Source organism: Mustelus asterias, unplaced genomic scaffold, assembly GCF_964213995.1.
Source record: "Mustelus asterias unplaced genomic scaffold, sMusAst1.hap1.1 HAP1_SCAFFOLD_150, whole genome shotgun sequence".
Taxonomy (NCBI): domain Eukaryota; kingdom Metazoa; phylum Chordata; class Chondrichthyes; order Carcharhiniformes; family Triakidae; genus Mustelus; species Mustelus asterias.
The window spans coordinates 534173-559345 of record NW_027590172.1 but is presented as its reverse complement, the minus strand read 5'-3'; the positions used below and the strand labels follow the sequence as shown (position 1 = coordinate 559345).

Below are 25173 nucleotides of genomic sequence, written 5' to 3'. Positions count from 1 at the left end.
GGCTGGAGTGATTGAATTACAATGGAGATGATTATTGTTTCCACTGACACAATCTCGCAGATCTGGGTTTAAATCTCATAATAAGTGAGAACAAAACCACTCGCTGAGTTCAGCGCTCAACTCCCCGCCTTCCAGTGAACTGGAGACAGTTTTCAGTCACAAATCCACAACTGTGAGAAAGGAGAAAGACTCAGTTTGAGCGGTGACACTTCTGGAAGGACGGAGATCTGGAATTCACCCAGGAAAGAGGCAAAGTTTAAAAAGCAATAACGCCCAACGTGGGGCTCGAACGAACGACCCTGAGATTAAGAGTCTCATGCTTTACCGACTGAGCTAGCCGGGAACATGTACTACACTGCTTTCCATAACCTAAAATGCATGGAGACAAATACGGTTTTTCCACCTGGTGTCTCAGCTTGTTCTGATTTCAAAGTTTACAATCAATCCACCGACAGAATCCCCAAAGTTCCTATCCATTCCTCTCAATTATTAATTACGTTATTCACATCTTCCAATTCTTAGCTTCACCTCTCCCAAATATTCCAAACTCCTCTTACATCATTCACCTTATTTTTCTTTGTTCTTAATAATTTAGCCAGGGGTGGAGGGAACTCAACATTTACACTGGCAAACTGTTTCCCAGTTACAGACTTTTCAATAAGATCACCTCTGATTATTCTAAACTCCAGACCGAACAGACTCATCCCACTGATTCTCTCCTCGCAGGAGAAACGCAGAAATCAATCCAGTGAAGCTCGGTTACACACAGACAGCGAAATAATGGACAGAGCAAGGAGCAAAAGATGTCAACGTAATAAAAACATAGTCAGAGAGTCTGAGGGAGATATATAGAGACAATGAAAAACAGAAATAGCGAGGGCGGTACTCATCCAGAACCCACGAATGAATAACAATAATCAGACAGTCAGCTGTCTCAACCAACAAACATGGGGTCCTCTAAACTGGTGAACAGAGATCAAGTGAGTGGCCACAAGCATATTAACCTTTTGATGTCTTGATTTTCTTGTGTGAGTGTTGTGTTGATAGATTGCCTGTACGATGTGCTCAGGTTCTCAAACCAAATCCCACGTAAACCAATCCCAACGTTTGCACTGAGAAAACCTATGACTTGTCCAATACGAAACAACAGCTGATTAAGGGATCGAGCCCGGCATGTGAACCCGAGGTCGCTCACACGTTTGTAGATGTTTACGCCCCAGGCCCGAGCCATACCTCTCGTCCAACGAGCCGCTGCTGCGGATGTTGTTCAATGAAAACATTTCCATTGACATCCAAAGCTGCTCAGACTTCTGCAGTGAAAGGTGAAAATGCTGGAAAAACTCAGAAAGCCAGACAGCTTCAGTGCACAGGAAAACAAATCTTATATTTTAGCTCCATAACCTTTCATTGGGAATAATTGGGAATTTTTAGAAATGTAGGAAGTTTTAAACAAGTGTTATCCAGCAGCATAGCAAGAGGTTTGAGGCCTCTGGCCGGGTGTAAATCAGGAGAGATTAAATGAGGGAAACAAAGAAATTTAAAGTAATTAAACCACAGATTGGGGCCATTCCTCAGTCCCTTACAGAACTCAGTTGTGTTGTGGATGAAGGGGAACCTGTGGATGTAATGTACGTAGATTACATTGGAGCCACAGTGATGAGTTGGTGGGTTTTGAAAATTGAAATTTACACGTAGGAACATAGAATTAGGAGCAGAAGTGGACAAATTCAGCGCTTCGAGCCTGAACCGTCATGCAATCAGTTCATGACTGATCTCTCCCTGTTCTCAAATCCACCTCCCTACCTGTTCCAATATCCCCTCATCCCTTTAATTATCAGGAATATATCTGTCTCTTCCTTGAAATCATTTAATGATTCAGACTCAACCGCGCTATAGGGCTATGCATTCCACAAATTCACGACCCTCAGTGAGAAGCAGTTCCTCCTCATCTCAGTTTTAAATCTACCACCTCTCAACCTATACATTTGACATGGTGTTCCCGATTGCGCATAAGAAAAATGATTTTACTTTCTTCAATCCTATTTAGAATTTTATATACCACGATCACTCCCGCATCTTGTGGGAGTATTTCACCTCACTGTCGATTTCATTTCCCAGCAAGCACAATCGGTGTTGTCATTCGCTGAAGCAGTCACTTATGTTCCATCCAAACTGGACACATTAAGGGATATATGGTAAGTCATTTTGAAAAACACAGTTCACCCGTGGCCCTGGGAGTCCAGTGGGTTGTATTCAGTACTCCCCAGTGTTGTTTGTTTTCAATTCCCGTTCAGAGAACGATTATTTTTAGCTCTCAGCGAACTATTAAAAAATAACCTGATTTACTATCTGATCGAAAGCAGATCTATTAATATGAGCCGAGTGAGTTTTGCAAGTCTACATCACAGCTGGAAATGTCACATGCGCAACAGGTCAAGAACAAACACAGTAGCAGAAAGATAGTGATAGGCTGCAAAGCGCTGACAATAGAGACGGTGATGTAAGGTAACATTTGGATGGTAAAAAGATCAGATTTTGGCGTTCACACTGAATTATTCAACTTTTCCCTCACGCTGCAATGGAAATATTTGGAAAAGGTTCTCTCTCGTTTCAAACAGTCGGAAGTGGAATTAATAATTGTAAGTGGAATGTCTGTTGTATGTTGTCACGAATTGAATGTATCACTGGGGTGGAAACAGAAGGTGCGATATTGCAACAGAGACTTGCTTGTGGTGAATGTAGTCTGGCCTGGCGCGAAAAATAAAGCAACACATGCAGTGTGTGTAAAGCAAGTTGTAAAACAGGCAACAAGCAGCTGATCTGTTGGTTAGAGTTTGACACTTTCACTGCTGTTTGGATTGGTGGTCAGGTAATGGAGATTTGTTGCTCTCATCCAAACCGTAAAAACAAGTGTCAGTTATTGCCTGGTGGAACATATAAAACACAATCTCGCCTCGTGTCCTGAAGTGAAGACTGAGCAAATTCAACAGGAGGTTTTTTTGTCATTTCTGGCACGATATTGGGAACCAGACAAGGTTAAGGGCAGTTTAAATGGTGCTGGTCCTTCACTGCAGCTCATTCTGTTTCTGACTGGATGTGATCCCTGCTTGTTACACAGTTCAGGATAAATTGATTCAGTGAAGGAGCAGGCTCAAGCCAACTGATGGACTGTTGCAGCTCCTTTGCTGCTAATTTCAATAACAATACCAGTAAAGGGCACAGCTGCATACGTGGTAACGGAGCTGAGTAATCTAAGCCCGTAGCTGAAGGTCCAGTCTCTACGGAGTTGTTGTGTTCGACTGCAGCCACTGCCAGAATGGGTTTGAGTTTTGGTCCCTGCAGTTGAAGTCCAGCATTTCAGATTGAATGCAAGAGTTTGTGCCATGTCGTTTTTGGCCTGAAGAAAGAGGAGCGACAGAGCAATGTAAACAGTTGTTGAGGTAAAGGAACGAGTGTGGAAGGACTGGAGCAAATTATCGTGGATTCTGGATTCGGAAACAAAAAGAGAAAATGCTGGAAAATCTCACCATGTCTGGCAGCATCTGTAAGGAGTGAAGAAAGCTGACATTTCGAGTCCAGATGACCCTTTGTCAAAGCTGGGAGGAGTGGAGCTGCTCCGATGGAGAATACAAACGGGAACACCGGTTGAATGGCTGTCTGTCGAATTAAACAGCAGGATTGCAAACATTGAGACTGCAGTCCCGGCCCAGGGGATGGATTGGGATTTTCTAACTGAGGTTCAAATCCTGTCATGTGCGCTTCCCGTCATTCCTCATTGTGACTTTTTTTTATTTGAAAGTTATCGGAAATGAAGCAATGGGTGCAGAGATGATCAACTCACTCCATATTTGTCACATCAGCGTCACTGAGTGTCTAGTGATCAGCGTCGGCGCCGTGACGCGGTTTCGATTCCCAGTCACGGAGTGAATAAATTTTTGTTCATTTCTTCATTCAATAAAAACAGCGTCCGTGAAGGTAACAACAAGCTAAATCTTCCAGCTGGATGAACTTGTATCAGAGCTGGAAAAATCAGAGGTGTAACATTAACGATAAACTCTGAAGAAGAACCACATGACACACACAACATACATGTCAAGTACATACACAATACACATGTCAAATCATGTCACTTTCAACTTCTGTCTTTTAACTTCCGGCTCTCCACCTCAGACATTTCCACATTCATCAAAAATCTCCGTCCTCAAACCCCATCCTGGTCCTCAATCCACGGATAATGCTGCACTTAGTGGCAGCTTCTGGCAGCATTTGGCTCCAGTGGTTAGAGCAGTGGTCTTGTAAACCAGGGGTCGCGAGTTCCATTCTCGCTGGAGCCTACGGGCAAAGTTTAGCTGATAGAAGCTGTAGGAAAGGGGAAGGGAGTCTAAAAGTCAAAGAAGAGCTAAATCGAGGTTCAGATCGGGTGTGATTTTGGAAAGCGAAAAGATATGTCCTTCTTCGTAAAAAAATCGAAAGAGCAGGACATATTTGAAGAGCTAAAAAAGGTTAGTGTCGATATTGAGAATAGATGCGTTTGTACAAGGAATGCATAAAGCTGGCATGTAGGTGCAGGCAATGATTGGAAGGAAACTTGCATTTTAGTCTTACTTGACGGCAGACTGGAGTCCAAGTATAACGAGGTGTTGCTGCAGTTGCACAGAGTTTTGTTGAGACCACATGTTGAATATTCTGTGCAGATATGATATTCACATTTAATAAAGGGTTTATTTGCATTGGAAACGGTGCAGATAAGGTTCAGCAGATGATCCCTGGGATGAGGGAGTTGTCGTATGATGAGAGGCTGAGTAAATTGGGCTGAAAGTCTCTGGAGTTTGGAAGAATGAGAGGCGATTTCATTAAACCTACACAAGTCTGATTGGGTTTGACAGGGTGGAGGCTGAGAGATTTCTTCTGCTTGTCGGGAAATCTAACCCACGGCAGTACAGTCTCAGGAAAATGGGCTGATCATTTCGGCCTATGATAAGGCGAAATTACTTCACTGAAATGGTTGTGAATCTTTGAAATTCCCAATGCCAGACAGTTATGGAAGCTCCATCATCGAATATATTTAAGGTTGGGATAGACAGGTTTCTGGCCTCTCGGGAATTCAGGGATATGGGGAGCTGGTGAAAAACTGAGTTGTACTCCAAGATCAGCCATAAGAAGCTATTTTATTCAAATAACCAAGAACTTTAAGGAAACAAGTAAAACATGTTAATTAAGGTACTGCCCTTCATTGACTGGAAAGTGCTTTGTGACGTCCGCTGGTCGGGATAGGTTCTATATAAATGCAAATATTTCATGATCTTCAATCCTCGTCCTCTGTTACTGAGCCCAGTCAGTGGGAACAGTCTGTCCCTCCCTGCTCTATCAAACGGTCGTTTTCCATGTTAGAAGGGATGAACCATTACACCACAACAACACTGTGGGGTAAAATAATAAAATATACATGTTTAGATTTGTAAACGATGCCATCATTTGGTCTTTCTGTGTCAGGTTTGGTGAAAATTGAATTGGCGTCTAACTTGCAGCCAACACGCTGTCACCCTGATTTAGGATGCCATGTAAGCGTCATTTTCGTCAGTCTCTGTGGCGCAATTGGTTAGCGCGTTCGGCTGTTAACTGAAAGGTTGATGGTTCGAGACCATCCAGGGACGGGGCTTTCACTTTTTTTTCCTCTCCATCTGCTTTCATTGTCTCTCGGTTTTTGAGTGTCACTGAGTCCTTGGGCAACACTAAAAAAAAACTTATCGTGTGTTTCTGCCTCTACTGTTAGCCGACGTTAGTTTATTGAACATTTATCTCCAACAGCTTATTTGTAACAATTTATATATTTCAAATATTATTAAACTCAATAACTGAACTCGAAACTTTAACCCATGTTTGATCTTGGGTTTCCATTTTCCTGCACACTCCCCTTCTTTCTCAGATTTCTCAGGAATCTGTCTGTCGCAACCTGAAATGTGTTCAATAAGGAAAATACACAGCAAGTCGGCAAAGATCAGTGGAATGAGGACTGAGTTAAACTTTCACCAGAATGCTGTTTTTATAATTGCAAAGTCCTGAGATTGAGAGCAGATAGTTCACATGGGAAAGGGCTGTTTGATAGAGCAGATAGGGACACACTGTTTCCACTGACGAGGGTCAGTAACCAAAGGATTGGGATTAAAGATAATTAATGAAAGACCGACTTGTATTTCTGTCGCGCCTTTCCCGGTTGCTGGACGTCACAAAGCGCTGTTCAGCCAATGGAAGACAGTTCCAATTGAAAAAAAAGTATCAGCTCGACAAGGAAGGAGGCATTCGGATTTGAACCGAGGACCTCTTGATCTGCAGTCAAATGCGCTACCGCTGAGCTACACCCCCTCAATCGCAAGCTGGTTCACGGGATCCAGCATATTCTTATTAAGTGTGGAGGGGGATCGAGTGGTCAGACTGCATCCCGCTTTGTCTCAGAGTTACTGGTTTCTGAGTGAAGTCGGAAAGCTTAGTGTTTAAGTTAGCGAGATGTTTTCTTGTGATTTGGCTGAGATTTGGATCCAGGTCGATGAGATATTTGTGTCAACCTAATCGATAAAATCTACCCCATTGTCATACAGATTTGTATCCCCATCTCTATTGGCAGCGCTTTGCAGCCTATCACGGCCTTTCACTATCTGTGTTTATTCTTAAACTGTTGCCCGTGTGACATTTCCAATTCAGACACAGAATTATAGATCTAACTGCACTGCTTCTGACAGAGCTGTTTTCGATCAGGAAGCAATTCAGGTTTGTTGAACGGATTATGAAAAACTTTAAATCTTAGCATATCGAAGCCGATCTATGACTCTGAAAGCGCCGAATCCTAACCACTGGAACACCAGAATTTCATCTTCCTGATTCTCCCAGAAACTGAGTACAGGATTATGCACAGTGCCAATTACTCACGGTTGCACTCACCTTCCAATCTTGTGCACGTTGTTCAGCTTTGAAATTGTTCATATTTTCACATTAGCTTCCAGTGTGATGAAAGCGGAGCTGTGATAAGCTGAATCGTTTCAACAGATTTACTGCAATAAGGTTTATAACAAACATTACTCTTTGAATGTGGTGAGCTGCAGTGAAATTTAATGCAGCAGAAGGTAGCTCACTCATTTTGACAGGAGGTGCCAGCAATTGCAATGTAAATATGATGTCGAGATACGGGCGTTGGACTGGGATGGGCAGAATAAGAAGACTCAGAGCATCATGTTAAAGTCCAACTGGTTCAATTGCTCCAATAATAAAATAAATTTGCTTTATTTTATCAGCGCCCCGAAAGCTCTTGATTCCAAATTGATCGCGTGTTGTGAGACTTCGTAATGTAAATATTAATTGTTGTGGGTAATTGACAGGATTGTGGATTGTGGCAAATTTGTCCTCCCTGCTGTTCAACCTGCCACAAGTATCGCTCCCGTTTTGAATCAGGAAGCAATACCCACTCTCCTTAATTCATGTGTTGCACGAGAGAATGAATCATCATTCCCTAACCGGGAATCGAACCCAGACCATGGCATTGAAGGCGGCGAATTCTAACGACGAGACCATCAAGGAAATTGAGGTGTCCTGAGCATTATTGAGCAAGTGTGCGTGTGCGTGCGGCTGGGTGCGTGCGTGCGTGTGTGGGTGGGTGCGTGCGGGTGGGCGGGCAGGCGGGTGTGTGCGTGCGTGCGTGCGTGTGTGGTTTAGGAGAAAGGTCTCGTGCTCTACGGTAATCCTTGATGAATGAAGCAAGTGTGCTTGCTGCTATCCCTCTTTGCATCAGCTCTTGTCTATCGAGTCTGTGTAACTACATCTTTATCGGTGAGCTTTTTGTGTTCTTGAGCAATCGTCCTCTGGAGCTGATGCAGACGGAGAGTAACTCACTGCACCGTCTGCAATGTGATTGCAGTGCGATTTGATGAAAGCTGTTAATTTTATAAAAATCATCTTTTTGCGAATTGTAAATCAAATGCCCTTCAGTGCCCGGTAAGAATTCTCACCAGCTAAAAGTGCAACAGGTTTATTTGGAATCTCTAGCTTTCGGATCGCAGCTCCTTCATCACTCACACTGAGGATTCACCACATTTTTCTGCCTTTGAATGAACGCAATCGATATCTCATCAATTCCCCGGTATCCTGAGTCTCTGACGCCGATTTCTACAGTACACTGCTTTAAATCTTTGTTTTCAATGTGAAATTAAGCGGTTTGTTCCATGTGAAGGATTTACACTTATACCCTTCGGGGATGATGGTGACGTAGTGGTAAAATCAGTGGAGCATGAATCCCGTGGCTCAGGCTCACAGGTCCCGATCCCACCACAGTCGAGAACTGAAACGGAAGTGAAAGTTAGTCTCAGTAATGCAGCTTGTTTTCTGATTGTCATGAAAACTCATCTGGACCTTTTGCAGAAGGAAATCTGCCATTCTTCCCCATTTCTGGTATCCATTGGACTCCAAACCCAAGGCAATGTGATTGACTCTTAACTGCCCTCTGAAATGGCCCAGCAAAATACGCAGTTCAGTGGGAAATAGGGGTGGACAACAAATGCTGGCATTGATAATGAAATATATATTGCATTCGCAGCATTTTATGAAATGATTAATTCTCATTTTGTTTCATTTCATGTGAAATAGGGTGACATATTCTGCTGTCTCATTATTTAAAACCTCAGCCCTTTAACTGTTCAAACAGGTAAGGTTCAGTCAGAGAAAAGTGATCCACTGTGATCCCAAACAAGATATTGTAGTTGCTGCAAATCCCACCTCAAAACAGAAAATGTTAGAAGCACACAACTTCTGTGGGGAGGGAAAGAGAGTGAATGATTCAGGTTGCTGATCTTTGACCCTCACTGGAAGAAATTGGTGATTTAATGGTTTACAAACACGTACAGAATCAAGGAAAATAGAGAGGGAGAGGAGGAAAGAACAGACGGTCTTTTGATCGGATGGAAGGCTGGAGTGATTGAATTACAATGGAGATGATTATTGTTCCCACTGACACAATCGCGCCGATCTGGGTTTGAATCTCACAATAAATGAGAACAAAACCTCTCGCTGAGTTCAGCGCTGAAGTCCCGCCTTCCAGTGAACTGCAGGCAGTTTTCAGTCACAAACCCACAACTCTGAGATAAACAACGCAGAAAGGAGAAAGACTCAGTTTGAGCGGTGATGCTTCTCGAGGAACAGAGATCGGGAATTCACCCAAGAATGGGGCAAAGTTCAAAACGATGACGCCCAACGTGGGGCTCGAACCCACGGAGCTGTGATTAAGAGTCTTATGCTCTACCGACTGAGCTCGCCAGGCACATGGATCAGGTTGGTTTCCATAACCTAAAATGCATGGAGACAAATATTGTTTTTCCAACTGGTGTCGATGCTTGCTCTGATTTCAAAGTTTACAATGAATCGACCTGCAGAATCCCCAAGGTTCCTATCCCTTCCTCTCAATCATCAATTACATCATTCACATCTTCCAATGCTCAGCTTCGCCTCTCCCAAACATTCCAAACTCCTCTTACAAAATTCACATTTTTTTGTTCATAATAAACTAGCCAGGGGTGGGGGGAACAGCCTCTCAGCATGTACACTGTCAAACTGTTTCCTACTTTCAGACTTTTCAATAAGATCACCTCTGATTATTCTAAACTCCAGAGCGAACAGATTCATCCCACTGAATCTCTCCTCCCAGGAGAAACGCAGAAATTAATTCAGTGAACCTCGGATGCACAGAGACAGCGAATGAATGAAGACAGCAAGGATCAAAATCGGTCAACGTAATAAAAACACAGTCAGAGACACTGACAGATTCCGAAGGAGATATATAGAGACAATGAAAAACAGAAATAGCGAGTGAGGTACACATCAACAACCCATGAATGAATAACAATATACACACAGCCAGCTGCCTGAACCAACAAACATGGGGTCCTCTAAACTGATGACCAGAGATCAAGTGAGTGGCCACAAGCATATTCACCTTTTAATGTCTTGATTTCCTTGTGTGGGTGTTGTGTTGATAGATTGCCTGCACTGTGTGCTCAGGTTCTCAAACCAAATCCCACGAAAACCAATCCCACCGTTTGCACTGCAAATGCATTTACAAAACCTTTGACTTGTCCAATACGAAACGACAGCTGATTGAGAACTCTCGCTCGGCCTTTGAACCCGGGATATCTCGCATGTTGGTGATGTTAACACCCTCAGCCCGAATCATACCCCTCGTCCAACGAGCCGCTGCTGGGGAAGTTGTTCAATGAAAATATTTCCATTGCCATTCAAAGCTGCACAGATTTCTGCAGTGAAAGGTGAAAATGCTCGAAAAAGTCAGAAAGTCAGACAGCTTGAGTACATAGGAAAACAAATCTCATATTTTAGCTCCATAATCTATGATTACTACGGGGCATGGTAAGAAATTAGGAGGTTTTAAACAAGTGTTATCCAGCAGCATAACAAGAGGGGAGACCTCTGGCCGGGTGTAAATCAGGAGAGCTTAAATGAGGGAAAAAAAGAATTTTAAAGTAATTACACCACAGAATGGGGCCATTCCCAAGTCATTTACAGGACGCAGTTGCGTTGTGGATGAAGGGGAACCTGTGGATGTAATGTACGTAGATTACATTGGAGCCACAGTGATGAATTGGTGGGTTTTGAAAATTGAAAGTTACACTTAGGAAATAGAATTAGGAGCAGAAGTGGGCAAATTCAGTGCTTCGAGCCTGAACCGTCATGCAATCAGTTCATGACTGATCTCTCCCTGTTCTCAAATCCACCTCCCTACCTGTTCCAATATCCCCTCGTCCCTGTTATTATTAGGAATATATCTGTCGCTTTCTTGAAATCATTTAATGATTCAGACTCCACCGCGCTATGGGGCAATGAATTCAACAAATTCACGACCCTCTGCGAGAAGCAGTTCCTCCTCATCTCAGTTTTAAATCTACCGCCTCTCAACCTACATATTTGACCTGTTGTTCTCCATTGCCCCATGAGAAGAAACATTTCGTCAACGTTCAATCTATCAATTATTTTAGAATTTTATATACCCCGATCACTTCAGCATGTTGTGGGACTATTTTACCTCACTGTCGAATTCATGTCCCAGCGAACTCAATCGGTGTTATCATTAGCTGAAGCAGTCCATGTTCCATCCAAACTGGACATATTAAGAGATGTATCGTAAGTCAATTTGAAAAACACATTTCACCCGTGACCCTGGATGTCCAGTGGGTTGTGTTCAGTACCAACCCAGTGTTGTTTGGTTTCAATTCCCGCTCAGGAAACGATTATATTTTGCTCTCGGCAAACTATTAAAAATAAAAGCAGATCTCCTAAAATCAACCGAGTGAGCTTTGCATGTCTACATCACAGCTGGAAAGGTCACATTTGCAACAGGTCAAGAACAAATATAGCAGCAGAAAGATAGTGATGCGCTGCAAAGCGCTGACGATAGAGATGGTGATGTAAGCTAACATCTGGATAGTAAATCGGTCAGATTTTAGCGTTCATACTGAATTATTAAACCTTTCCCTCACTCTGCAACGACAATATTTGAAAAGGTTTCTGTCCAGTTTTGAACCGTCGGAAGCGAAAGTAATAACTGTGCGTGGAATGCCTGTTGTCTGTTGTAATGGACTGAATATATCAATGTGGTGCAAACAGAAGGTGCCATTTTGCGGCAGAGTCTTGCTTGTGGTGAATGTGATCTGGCGCGAAAATTAAAATAACAAAAGCAGCGTGGATAAGAAAAAACTGTAAAATAGGTTGGTCTGATGTTTAGAGTTTGACACTTTCACTGCTTTTCAGATTACAGGTCAGGAAATGAAGATTTGTTGCTCTCATCCAAACCATAAAAACAAATGTCAGGTATTGCCTGGTGGAACATATAAAACACAATCTTTCCTCGTGTCCTGAGGTGAAGACTGAGCAAATTCAACAGGAGGTTTTCATGTCATATCTGGCAGGATATTGGGAATCAGACAAGGTTAAGGCAGTTTAAATGGTGCCGGTCCTTCACTGCAGCTGATTCTGTTTCTGACTGGATGTGATTTCTGTTTGTTCCACAGTTCAGGATGAATTGATTCAGTGAAGGAGCAGGCTCAAACCGACTGATGGCCTTTCTCAGCTCCTTTGCTGCTACTGAATTTCAGTAACGCTTTCAGTAAAGAGCAGGATCGTTACGGGGTAGCGTGGCGGAGCAGTTTAAACCCGTAGTTAGGTCCAGTTTCTGTATAAGCTGTGGGTTCAAATCCCGCCATTGCTCGAGTGGGCTTGAGTTTTGGTCCCTGCAGCTGAAATCCAGCAGTTCACATTGAATGCAGGAGTTTGTGCCGTGTCGTTTTTGGCAGGAAGAAAGCGGAGACACTGACCAATGTAAACAGTTGTTGAGGTAAAGAAGCGCATGTGGAAGGAGTGGAGCAAATTATTGTCGATGCTGGAATCGGAAACAAAACGGGAAAATGCTGGAAAATGTCAGCAAGTCTGGCAGCATCAGTTATGAGAGAAGAGAGCTGACGTTTCTAGTCCAGATCACCCTTTGTCAAGACTGGAAGGAATTGAGTTGCTCCGACAGAGAATACAAACGGGAACACAGGCTGAATGGCTGTCTGCTGATATAACCACAGGGTTGCAAACATTGAGACTGCAGTCCCGGCCCAGGGGTAGATTGGGATTTTCTAACTGAGGCTCAAATCCTGTCATGGACGCCTCCCGTCATTCCGTATTTTTAATGAAAGTTATTGGAAATGAAGCATTGGGTACAGAGATGATCAACTCATTGCAAATCTCTCACATCAGCGTCTCTGAGGGTCTAGTGACCAGAATCGGCGCCGTGACGTCGTTTCAATTCCCAGTCACAGAGTGAATAACTTTTTGTCCAATTCTTCATTTAATTAAAACCCGCCTCATAGCGTTTGTGAAGGGAGCAATATCTAAATCTTCCAGCTGGATGAACTTGCATCGGAGTTGGAAAAGTCAGAGATGCAAGTCCAGGATGCTACCGGGACTTGATGGATTAAGTTATAAGGAGAGGCTGGATAGACTGCGACTTTTTTCTCTGGAGCATAGGAGGCTGAGGGGTGATCTTATAGAGGTCTATAAAATAATGAGGGGCACAGATCAACTAGATAGTCAATATATTTTCCCAAAGGTAGGGGAGTCTAAAACTAGAGGGCATAGGTTTAAGGTGAAAGGGGAGAGATACAAAAGCCTCCAGTGGGCCAATTTTTTCATACAGAGGGTGGTGAGTGTCTGGAACAAGCTGCCAGATGCAGTAGGAGAGGCGGGTACAATTTTGTATTTTAAAAGGCATTTAGATGGTCACATGGGTACGATTGGTATCGAGGGATATGGGCCAAATGCGGGCAATTGGGATTAGGTTAGGGGTTTAAAAAAAAGGCGGCAAGGACAAGTTGGGCCGAAGGGTCTATTTCCATGCTGTAAACCTCTATGACTCTATGACTCTATGAATCCATGTAACACTAACGATAAACTCTGAAGAAGAATCACATAACAAGCACAACATACATGTCAGATACACACAGAGCACACATGTCAAATCATGTCATTTTCAAGTTGCCTCTTTTAATTTCCTGCTCTCCACCAAATCAAAATCTCCACCAGATTAAAAATCTCCGACCTCAATCCCTATGCTGCTCCTCAATCCACTGATAATACTACACGCAATGTATAAAACTTGCAGCGCTTGGCTCCGTAGCTGAGTGGATAGAGCCCTGGTCTTGGTCAACCAGGGATCGTGCCTTCAACTCTCGCTGTCGACCAAGCTTAGTTGATAGAAGCTGTGGGGTGGAATCCAACAGACTGCGAGATGAAACAGAGAGCTTTTCTGAGTGAAGGAGCAGATCAGGTGCAAACTTGAAAAACGAGAAGTTATTCTTCTTCATAAAAAAATAGAAAGAGCAGGATATATTTGATGAGTTGAAAATGTAAATGTTGATATTAAGAATAGAATAGATTCGTTGGTACAAGGAATGCATTCAGCTCGCATGTAGGTGCAGCAGGTAATTGGAAGTGGAATTACATTTTGGTCTTTATTGCCGGCAGACTGGAGTCCAAGAATAACGAGGTGTTTCTGCTGTTGCACAGGGCTGGTTGGGACCACATGTTGAATATTCTGTGCAGGTGTGATAGTCAAAGGGACGTGCTTGCATTGGAAACGGTAAAGAGAAGATTCACCAGATTGCTCCCTGGGGTGAGGGAGTTGTCCTGTGATGAAATTCTCTGGAGTTTAGAAGAATAAGAGGCGATCTCATTAAACCGACACAGCTCTGAGTAGGTTTGATGGGAGATTGTTTTTTTTCTGCTGGTCGGGGAATCTAACCCACTGTGGAACAGATAAGGGGCTGATCATTTCGGGCTAAGATAAGGAGAAATTACTTTACTCAAAGGGCTGAGAATCTTTGGCATTCTCTGTACCTGACAGTTATGTACGCCCCATCATCGAGTACATTTAAGGTTGGATGAACAAGTTTCTGGTCTCTTGGGGAATTCAGCGATAAGGGGAGATGGTGGAAAAACTGAGTTGTAGCCCAAGATCGATCAAGATGGTATTGAATAGCGGAACAATCCCGATGGACTGAGTGGTCTGCTTCTTCTCCTATTATTCATTTTATAATAAAAGCAGAAAGTGCTGTAAGTTCTCAACAGGGCTTGCAACAAATGTGGAGCAAGATATAGAATTAAGTTTCCGAGTCCAATATGACTCTTTGCAAACCAGTAACTGATTGCGAGTTACAGCAATTAGCACAGCATCGAGAATGGGAATTGAATTGGATCCAGGCAGTGAAACGCTGAATTTAAACTGCCGCAGGATTTCTGTTGGAAAATTGTTCAGGAAAGTTGCTGCCAACTGAAAGGGAGGAGGTTTGAGAGCATCCTGCGCCAAATAGAACCCCTCTAACAGACGAGATTGTTTGACAGTGTACACGCTGAGAGCTTGTTTCCACCGACCCTCTCCCCGCCCTGCCCCCAAATAGACCCCCTCTACCCCCTCATGCTGTTGTATATTTCCAATCGATTAGAAATATGGGATTCACAGTAACTGATAGAAATTGATGCTGTAGTTGTAGATATAGAACTGGAATGCAACATCACACCGAGTGAATCCACTGTCTGTTTAAATGTTGATCAGTGAAAATTTCAATCATCCTCTGCTGTGCAACACACGGCGACTGAGTCAATAAGCAATAGCCAGTCAAAAAAAGCCTGTACCAGTCAATCTTTCTCGCAACTTTCAAACATGTTGTTATTCTCTACCATTTGCCACTGACGTATATCAATAAGTGAACTCAGTTTGTGATGTTAAAAAATGTCTTCACCCCCTCTGGGAACTGAATCACATTGATGCACAGAGGAACACACACAGACACCGAGAGTCACAGAGGGCTGACAAGACACAAACACCCATAGATCAAGGATGTCACTAACTGGGTTCAGTTTTGTTCCATTTCTGGCTGGGGTTTTGGTGATTTCTAGCTGATGAACAGAAATGAAGGAATGCGAAGTGAAGCAGGAAAAACAGATGGGAATATTTGAAAGATTTTGATTCCATTGAAAGAATAATAATTCTGCAGTCATCGAAAGGAATGAATGCTGAGCAGCGCATTGGGTGAGGTTCAAATCTCCGTGAGAAAACAATAATTTCAAATCCACCGCCTGAGCCGCTTGGCCACCACTGCAACCGGTGTCAATGTGTTCGTGTTACTCATATTAAATCATTGAATAGTAACAGCAACAAAAGTTGCTGTCGAGAACCTTCTGTTCTAGAAGGTCACGCTGCACCTTTCATCCCTCCTTTTTCGTTCTTACAGAATGCCATTCGCTGAAAAGACAAACGAGCTGCACTTTTCGGCAGTGGTGGGATTTGAATCCACAGCAATTCAGATATTGAAACTTAAATTTAGTAATTAAGACCATGCGGCTCCGCTAACAGTCGAAGGTAACTATTGCTCAGAATAATACCGGCAATGGGTTAGAATATGATTGAGATTTTGGATAGAACATTTAGCCCCTCAAGCCCCTCACAATATTTTGGAATCACAGCCAAGCAGTTGTTTTCCAGCTGTTACATTTCCGACTTTTCCAGCTTTGATGAAAGATCCAGCTGGAAGATTAACTTTGTTTCTCTCTCCACGGACGCTGCCAGATCTGGTTTCATTCAATGCAGAATTCCTTTTCATGGTGTCAGTTCACACAGCAATACAAACGAGTTACCCTCTGGCTGGGGATTGAATCCAGTCCACAGTGATGAACGTGCCGAATCCAAACCACTCGACCAGCAGGGAAGCTGACAGTGACTTCCCCAATCAGCGGATCATCGTCATTTTAGCCATTCTCTTCCTCCTCTTCCGTCACACAATCGACGGGTTTCTCATTTAAAAAAATACTCAACTTATTTCCACATTTGTCACCTGCCATCGAGACCATGGCCGTGAAGACGTTGACTTTGCACCATTGGAACACCCGAGTTCCGCCATCACCAGCTCAATGTTGCCTTGTCTATCATTCCTTGTGTCAAATAATACATCCTCCCTCGTTTTCTGTGCCGAACCTTACCTTCTGCCCTTTTCAAGGAGTGACCCCTGACTTCACAACTAGAAAATGCAGGGGAAACCCATCAGACTCGTTAAAATTTGCAAATATATGAATAATATAACTTTTCCCTCAGTCTGCAGTGAAAATGATTTGGAAAACAAATTCTACCAGTTTCACGCCGTGGGAGGCGGACGCGATAACTGTCGTGGAATTATTCCTGTAATTGGCTGAACACTTCTCTGGTGTTGAAACGGAAGGTGCCATTTTGCAGGAGAAGTTTCTGGTGCAAGTGGTCTGGCGTGGAAACTAAAATAACAAAAGGATCGTGGGCAAAGCAAATTGTAAAACGCGCTGTAATCTGTTGGTCTGCTGGTTAGAGTTTGAAACTTTCACTGCTGTTTTGATTGCAGGTCAGGAAATGAAGATTTATTGCTCTCCTCCAATGCGTGAGAACAAATATCAGTTATTTCCCGGCAGAACGCACAAATCCCAGTCTCGCCTTGTGTCCTGTCCTTTCTCAAGTGAAGACCCTGAGAAAATTCAACAGGAAGCCATATTGTCCTTTCTGGGAGCTAAACGAGGTTAAGGACAGTTTAAAAGGAGCCGGCCCTTCACTGCAGCTCATTGGGTTCCTGACTGGAGATGATTTTTGTTTGCTACGCATTTCAGGATCATCTGATTCGGTTACGATTTAGTCAGGGCCCATCCCAACTCCACGGATTTTGATATATTTCAGTATTAATGCAATGAAATTACATGATTATCAAGTCTTTCCGTGTGGTAGCGTGGCCGAGCGGTCTAAGGCGCTGGGTTTAGGCTCCAGTCTCTCTCGAGGCGTGGGTTCGAATCCCAGCGCTGCCAGAGTTGACGGAAGTTTTTGTCCTTGGAGCTGAAGTCCAACAGCTCGGGTTGAACGCAGGAGTCTGAGCGGTGTCGTTTTTGACAGACGGCCTTGTAAGAACAGGATATTGCGCTTGACTCATGGATGGACAGTTCCGACACGCCACAGCAAAAAAGCGCACCGACCTCCTCAGAAGACAAGTACGGGACACAGCCCTCAGAGTGCCCTTCCTCCTCCAGTACGTCCCCAGAGTGCAGAAGCCAAGACGTCTTCGGAGTGGAGAAACTATGACATCTTCTTCGGAGCCTTCAGCGTACAATCGATGAAGACGAATATCGCGCGAAGGCCATCTCCACGCCCCCACTACTTGCCTTCAAAAAACAGAACAACCTCAAGCAGACCATTGTTCGCAGAAAACTACCCAGCCTGCAAGAGAACAGCGACCACGACACCACACAACCCTGCCACAGCAACCTCTGCAAGATGTGTTGGATCATCGACCCGGATGCCATCATCACACGTGAGAACAGAATCCACCAGGTAGACGATACATACACATGCAACTCGGCCAACGTTGTCTCCCTCATACGCTGCAGGAAAGGATATCCCGAAGCATGGTACATCGCCGAGACTATGCAGACGCTACGACAACAGAAGAAGTTCAAGATAAGTTGAGAAATCAGGTTGAAAGTAACAGATTTGTTCTTCTATTCAGTGGCGCACTGAGAGGAATGTTCGATTTTGACGCTGAGCACATATTCGCATCTCGTTCAGTCTACAACAAAATTAAATGAGTTGATAGATGCAGACTATTATGGTTAATCACCATCTGTAATATCTAACAGTAGTGTGTGCTCAGAAAGGCAGATACAAGTGATACTGTAAGTGAACTAGAGGAAGTGGCGCACATTTCACAGAATATCTATTTTTAAATCGTTTTTCATCACTGAGAAACAGGAAAAGCCACTCAGACAGATGAGGGAATCGAGACTCTGTGCGGATCGACTGGACTTTCCGGTAAAGGTCTGGAAGTTATGCGCCTAAATGTTTCACGCCCTTAAAAAAAAGGCTCAAGTGTCACGAACAGGTAATTCTTGATTTTTCTCCATTTAAATGGAGTTGACTTTGTTTAAAATCTGACGATATTCAACCTCAAAATTACGATCTGTATTACCCAGTGATTCGCTTCGTTCTGTTGGGCAGTTATGTTTGCAATTCAGTGATGTTCAATTTCTGAGATATACAATTCATAATAAGGAACAAAGAACAATACAGCACAGGAACAGGCCCTTCGGAGCTCCAAGCCCGCGCCGCTCCCTGGTGCAAACTAGACCATTCTTTTGTATCCCTCCATTCCCACTTCGTTCATGTGGCTCCCTCGATCAGTCTTAAACGTTCCCAGTGTGTCCGCCTCCAACGCCTTGCCCGGCAGGGCATTCCAGGCCCCCACCACCCTCTGTGTAAAATGCGCCCTTCTGATATCCGTGTTAAAACTCCACCCGCCCCCGCCCCTCACCTTGAACCTATGACCCCTCGTGAACGTCACCACCGACTTGGGAAAAAGCTTCCCACCGTTCACCATATCAATGCCTTTCATAATTTTATACACCTCTATTAAGTCACCCCTCATCCTCCGTCTTTCCAGTGAGAACAACCCCAGTTTACCCAATCTCTCCTCATAACTCAGCCCTTCCATACCAGGCAACATCCTGGTAAACCTCCTCTGCACTCTCTCTATAGCGTCCACGCCCTACTGGTCGTGTGGCGACAAGAAGTGGACGCAGTATTCCAAATGCGGCCGAATCAACGTTCTATACAACTGCAACATCAGATCCCAACTTTATGAAGACATAAGTGTTAAATAATGCACTGAAAGTAAATAGTGAAACAATTGTACAATGACCTTTGAAAAAGTTTCATCTGGACTCGAAACGTCCGCTCTTTTCACTCCTTACAGGCGCTGTCAGACATTGTGAGATTTTGCAGCATTGTCTGTTTTCTCATCCGCAGTAATTTGATTTCATTACTGAGTACAATTGACTGAGATTATTCGAAGAAAGATGAAAATGATGCATTAACGAATGGGCAGAAATCATTGCTCCCTTAGATATTTGCCAGAAGAACGATTTTGAATTTTGATGTTCAGGATAAGTCGCAGAATCAGATTGAAAGTAACGGTTATCTTCCTGAATTCAGTGACATGGGCTCTCAGTCTCACCATCGGAACCTGCAGCAACACAGCGTAGTTGAATATTGCAGAGAGGCAGATTTGCTGCGTTGTGCCTCAAGCTGTTTCTGTAGTGTAGTGGTTATCACGTTCGCCTTACACGCGGAAGGTCCCTGGTTCGAAACCAGGCAGAAGCATTCTTTAAGCTTCCTCATGTCATGTAAGAGAAAATTGTTTGATTGCATTTTGTTGCTCATCATGATCAGAGCCTCGATGTTAAAGGCATGTCATCATTACTCTGGCATCACCCTCAAATGCTTTCTGTGAAATAAGTAACGCTTTTTTTTTGACGCACTGACAGGAAAGTTCGATTTTGACACAGCACTTATTCGCATCTCGTTCAGTCGACAACAGAATTTAATGGGTTTATAGGTGCAGACTAATATGGTTAATCACCATCTGAAATATCTGATAGCAGTGTGTGCTCAAAAAGACAGATACAAGTGACACTGTAAGTGAACTAGAAGAAGAATCTTTTTTAAAATCATTTTTCATCACTGAGAAACAGGAAAAGCCACTCAGACAGATGAGGGAATCGAGACTCGGTGTGGATCTACTGGACTTTCCTGTAAAGGGCCGGAATTTATGAGCCTGAATGTTTCAAGCTCATAATAAAAAAGGCTCAAGGGTCACGAACAGATAATTCCTGATTCTCCTCCATTTAAATGGAGTTGACTTTGTTTAAAAGCTGACCATAATCAAGCTCAAATGTGCGATCTGTATTACCCGGTGATTCGCTTCGTTCTGTTGGTCAGTTATGTTTGCAATTCAGTGATGTTCAATTTCAGAGATATTCAATTCATAATGAAGTCATATGTGTTAAATAACGCATTGAGACTAAATAGTGAAACAAATACTGAGTACAATTGTACAATGAGCTTTGATAAAGGTTCATCTGGACTCGAAACGTCCGCCCTTTTCACTCCTTACAGGTGCTGCCAGACATTGTGAGATTTTGCAGCATTTTCTCTTTTGTCATCCGCAGTAATTTGCTTTTATTACTGAGTACAATTGATTGCGATTATTCGAAGAAAAATGAAGATGATGCATTAACGAATGGGCAGAAATCATTGCTCCCTTAGATATTTGCCAGAAGGACGGTTTTGAATTTTGATGTTCGGGATAAGTCGTACAATCAGATTGAACGTAACGGTTATCTTCCTGAATTCAGTGACATGGGCTCTCAGTCTCACCATCCCAACCTGCAGCATCACAGCGTAGTTGAACATTGCAGACAGGCAGATTTGCTCCAGTGCAATTACAGCTGTTTCTGTAGTGTAGTGGTTATCACATTCGCCTAACACGCGAAAGGTCCCTGGTTTGAAACCAGGCAGAAACACTCATTAAGCTTCCTCATGTCGCGTAAGGGAAAATTGATTGATTTTTGTTTGTTCCTCATCATTATACGAGCCGCGATGTTAACGGCATGTTATCATTGCTCTGACGTCACCCTCAATTGCTTTCTGTGAAATAAGAAACGCTTTTTTTTGACGCACTGACAGGAAAGTTCGATTTTGACACCGAACACTTATTCGCATCTCGTTCAGTCTACAACAGAATTTAATGGGTTTATAGGTGCACACTAATATGGTTAATCGCCATCTGAAATATCTGACAGTAGTGTGTGCTCAAAAAGACAGATACAAGTCATACTGTAAGTGAACTCGAGGAAATGGCGCACATTTCACAGAAGAATCTTTTTAAAATCGTTTTCATCACTGAGAAATAGGAAAAGCCACTCAGACAGATGAGGGAATCGAGACTCAGTGCGGATCTACTGGACTTTCCTGTAATCGGCCGGAATTTATGCGCCTGAATGTTTCACGCCCGTAATAAAAAAGGCTCAACTGTCACGAACAGATCATTCTTGATTCTCCTCCATTTAAATGCAGTTGACTTTGTTGAAAAGCTGACCAGAGTCAATCTCAAATTTGTGATCTGTATTTCCCGGTGATTCGCTTTGTCCTGTTGGTCAGTTATGTTTGCAATTCAGTGATGTTCAGTTTCAGAGATATTCAATTCATAATGAAGACATATGTGTTAAATAAGGCATGAATATTAAATATTGAAAGAAATACTGTGTACAATTGGACAATGAGCTTTGATAAAGTGCCATCTGGATTCGAAACATCCGCCCTTTTCACTCCTTACAGGTGCTGCCAGACATTGGGAGATTTTGCAGCATTTTCTCTTTTGTCATCCGCAGTAATTTGCTTTTATTACTGAGTACAATTGATTGAGATGATTCGAAGAAAAATGAAAATGATGCATTAACGAATGGGCAGACATCATTGCTCCCTTAGATATTTGCCAGAAGAACGGTTTTGAATTTTGATGTTCGGGATAAGTCGCACAATCAGATTGAAAGTGACGGTTATCTTCCTGAATTCAGTGACAATGGGCTCTCAGTCTAACCATCGGAACCTGCAGCAACACAGCGTAGTTGAACATTGCAGACAGGCAGATTTGCTCCACTGCTATTCAAGCTGTTTCTGTAGTGTAGTGGTTATCACGTTCGCCGATCACGCGAAAGGTCCCTGGTTCGAAACCAGGCAGAAACATTCATTAAGCTTCCTCATGTCGTGGAAGGGAAAATTGCTTGTTTTCAGTTCGTTGCTCATCATTATCCGAGCCTCGATGTGAAAGGCATGTTATCATTAAACTGTTTCTGTGGTGTCGTGGTTATCACATTCGCCTAACACGTGGAAAGTCACCGGTTCGAAACCAGGCCGAAACATAGGGTAGCACAGTGCATAGCAGTTAAGACTGCTGCCTCAAGGCGCCAGGGTCCCAGGTTCGATTCCCAGTTTGGATCACTGTCTGCGCGGAGTCTGCATCTTCTCCCCGTGTCTGCATGGGTTTCCTCCGGGTGCGCCGGTCTCCTCCCACAGTCTGAAAGACATGCTGGCATCACCCTCAAATGCTTTCTGTGAAATAAGAAACGGTTTTTTTGACGCACTGACAGGAAATCTCGATTTTGACACCAGCACTTATTCGCATCTCGTTCAGTCTACAACAGAATTTAATGGGTTTATAGGTGCAGACTAATATGGTTAATCAGCATCTGAAATATCTGACAGTAGTGTGTGCTCAAAAAGACAGATACAAGTCATACTGCAAGTGAACTAGAGGAAATGACGCACATTTCACACAAGATCTATTTTTAAATCGTTTTTCATCACTGAGAAACAGGAAAAGCCACTCAGACAGATGAGGGAATCGAGGCTCAGTGCGGATCTACTGGACTTTCCGGTAAAGGTCCGGAAGTTATGCGCCTAAATGTTTCAGGCCCATAATTAAAAAGGCTCAAGTGTCACGAACAGATAATTCTTGATTTTTCTCCATTTAAATGCAGTTGACTTTGTTTAAAAGCTGACGATAGTCAATCTCAAATTTGCGATCTGTATTTCCCGGTGATTCGATTCGTTCTGTTGGGCAGTTTTGTTTGCAATTCAATGATGTTCAATTTCAGAGATATTCAATTCATAATGAAGACATATATGTTAAATAACGCATTGATATTAAATATTGAAACAAATACTGTGTACAATTGTACAATAAGCTTTGATAAAGTGTCATCTGGACTCGAAACGTCCGCCCTTTTCACTCCTTACAGGTGCTGCCAGACATTGGGAGATTTTGCAGCATTTTCTCTTTTGTCATCCGCAGTAATTTGCTTTTATTACTGAGTACAATTGATTGAGATGATTCGAAGAAAGATGAAGATGATGCATTAACGAATGAGCAGAAATCATTGCTCCCTTAGATATTTGCCAGAAGGACGGTTTTGAATTTTGATGTTCGGGATAAGTCGTACAATCAGATTGAACGTAACGGTTATCTTCCTGAATTCAGTGACATGGGCTCTCAGTCTCACCATCCGAACCTGCAGCATCACAGCGCAGTTGAACATTGCAGACAGGCAGATTTGCTCCAGTGCAATTACAGCTGTTTCTGTAGTGTAGTAGTTATCACATTCGCCTCACACGCGAAAGGTCCCTGGTTCGAGACCAGGCCGAAACACTCATTGAGCTTCCTCATGTCGCGTAAGGGAAAATTGATTGATTTTTGTTTGTTCCTCATCATTATACGAGCCTCGATGTTAACGGCATGTTATCATTGCTCTGACGTCACCCTCAATTGCTTTCTGTGAAATAAGAAACGCTTTTTTTTGACGCACTGACAGGAAAGTTCGATTTTGACACCGAACACTTATTCGCATCTCGTTCAGTCTACAACAGAATTTAATGGGTTTATAGGTGCAGACTAATATGGTTAATCGCCATCTGAAATATCTGACAGTAGTGTGTGCTCAAAAAGACAGATACAAGTCATACTGTAAGTGAACTCGAGGAAATGGCGCACATTTCACAGAAGAATCTTTTTAAAATCGTTTTCATCACTGAGAAATAGGAAAAGCCACTCAGACAGATGAGGGAATCGAGACTCAGTGCGGATCTACTGGACTTTCCTGTAATCGGCCGGAATTTATGCGCCTGAATGTTTCACGCCCGTAATAAAAAAGGCTCAACTGTCACGAACAGATCATTCTTGATTCTCTTCCATTTAAATGCAGTTGACTTTGTTGAAAAGCTGACCAGAGTCAATCTCAAATTTGTGATCTGTATTTCCCGGTGATTCGCTTCGTTCTGTTGGTCAGTTATGTTTGCAATTCAGTGATGTTCAGTTTCAGAGATATTCAATTCATAATGAAGACATATGTGTTAAATAAGGCATGAATATTAAATATTGAAAGAAATACTGTGTACAATTGGACAATGAGCTTTGATAAAGTGCCATCTGGATTCGAAACATCCGCCCTTTTCACTCCTTACAGGTGCTGCCAGACATTGGGAGATTTTGCAGCATTTTCTCTTTTGTCATCCGCAGTAATTTGCTTTTATTACTGAGTACAATTGATTGAGATGATTCGAAGAAAAATGAAAATGATGCATTAACGAATGGGCAGAAATCATTGCTCCCTTAGATATTTGCCAGAAGAACGGTTTTGAATTTTGATGTTCGGGATAAGTCGCACAATCAGATTGAAAGTGACGGTTATCTTCCTGAATTCAGTGACAATGGGCTCTCAGTCTAACCATCGGAACCTGCAGCAACACAGCGTAGTTGAACATTGCAGACAGGCAGATTTGCTCCACTGCTATTCCAGCTGTTTCTGTAGTGTAGTGGTTATCACGTTCGCCTAACACGCGAAAGGTCCCTGGTTCGAAACCAGGCAGAAACATTCATTAAGCTTCCTCATGTCGTGGAAGGGAAAATTGCTTGTTTTCAGTTCGTTGCTCATCATTATCCGAGCCTCGATGTGAAAGGCATGTTATCATTAAGCTGTTTCTGTGGTGTCGTGGTTATCACATTCGCCTAACACGTGGAAAGTCACCGGTTCGAAACCAGGCAGAAACATAGGGTAGCACAGTGGCACAGCAGTTAAGACTGCTGCCTCAAGGCGCCAGGGTCCCAGGTTCGATTCCCAGTTTGGATCACTGTCTGCGCGGAGTCTGCATCTTCTCCCCGTGTCTGCATCTTCTCCCCGTGTCTGCAT

General features: G+C 43.1%; 1 protein-coding gene and 8 non-coding genes across 9 annotated transcripts in view; 8 read left to right on the top strand and 1 right to left on the bottom strand.

Moving 5' to 3' along the window:
• The window catches only part of LOC144484979 (uncharacterized), a 565458-nt gene that overhangs the window by 207319 nt on the left and 332966 nt on the right, over positions 1-25173 (top strand). The gene's annotated exons all lie outside the window — the stretch shown is intronic.
• On the top strand, positions 5581-5654 carry trnan-guu (transfer RNA asparagine (anticodon GUU)). Its single transcript has one exon. It is a non-coding gene; the product is annotated as a tRNA-Asn (tRNA).
• On the bottom strand, positions 6292-6363 carry trnac-gca (transfer RNA cysteine (anticodon GCA)). The gene has a single exon. It is a non-coding gene; the product is annotated as a tRNA-Cys (tRNA).
• On the top strand, positions 17325-17406 carry trnal-uag (transfer RNA leucine (anticodon UAG)). Its single transcript has one exon. It is a non-coding gene; the product is annotated as a tRNA-Leu (tRNA).
• trnav-uac (transfer RNA valine (anticodon UAC)) lies at positions 19678-19750 on the top strand. The gene has a single exon. It is a non-coding gene; the product is annotated as a tRNA-Val (tRNA).
• Positions 20880-20952, top strand: trnav-aac (transfer RNA valine (anticodon AAC)). The gene has a single exon. It is a non-coding gene; the product is annotated as a tRNA-Val (tRNA).
• trnad-auc (transfer RNA aspartic acid (anticodon AUC)) lies at positions 22102-22174 on the top strand. Its single transcript has one exon. It is a non-coding gene; the product is annotated as a tRNA-Asp (tRNA).
• On the top strand, positions 23564-23636 carry trnav-cac (transfer RNA valine (anticodon CAC)). The gene has a single exon. It is a non-coding gene; the product is annotated as a tRNA-Val (tRNA).
• trnav-aac (transfer RNA valine (anticodon AAC)) lies at positions 24786-24858 on the top strand. The gene has a single exon. It is a non-coding gene; the product is annotated as a tRNA-Val (tRNA).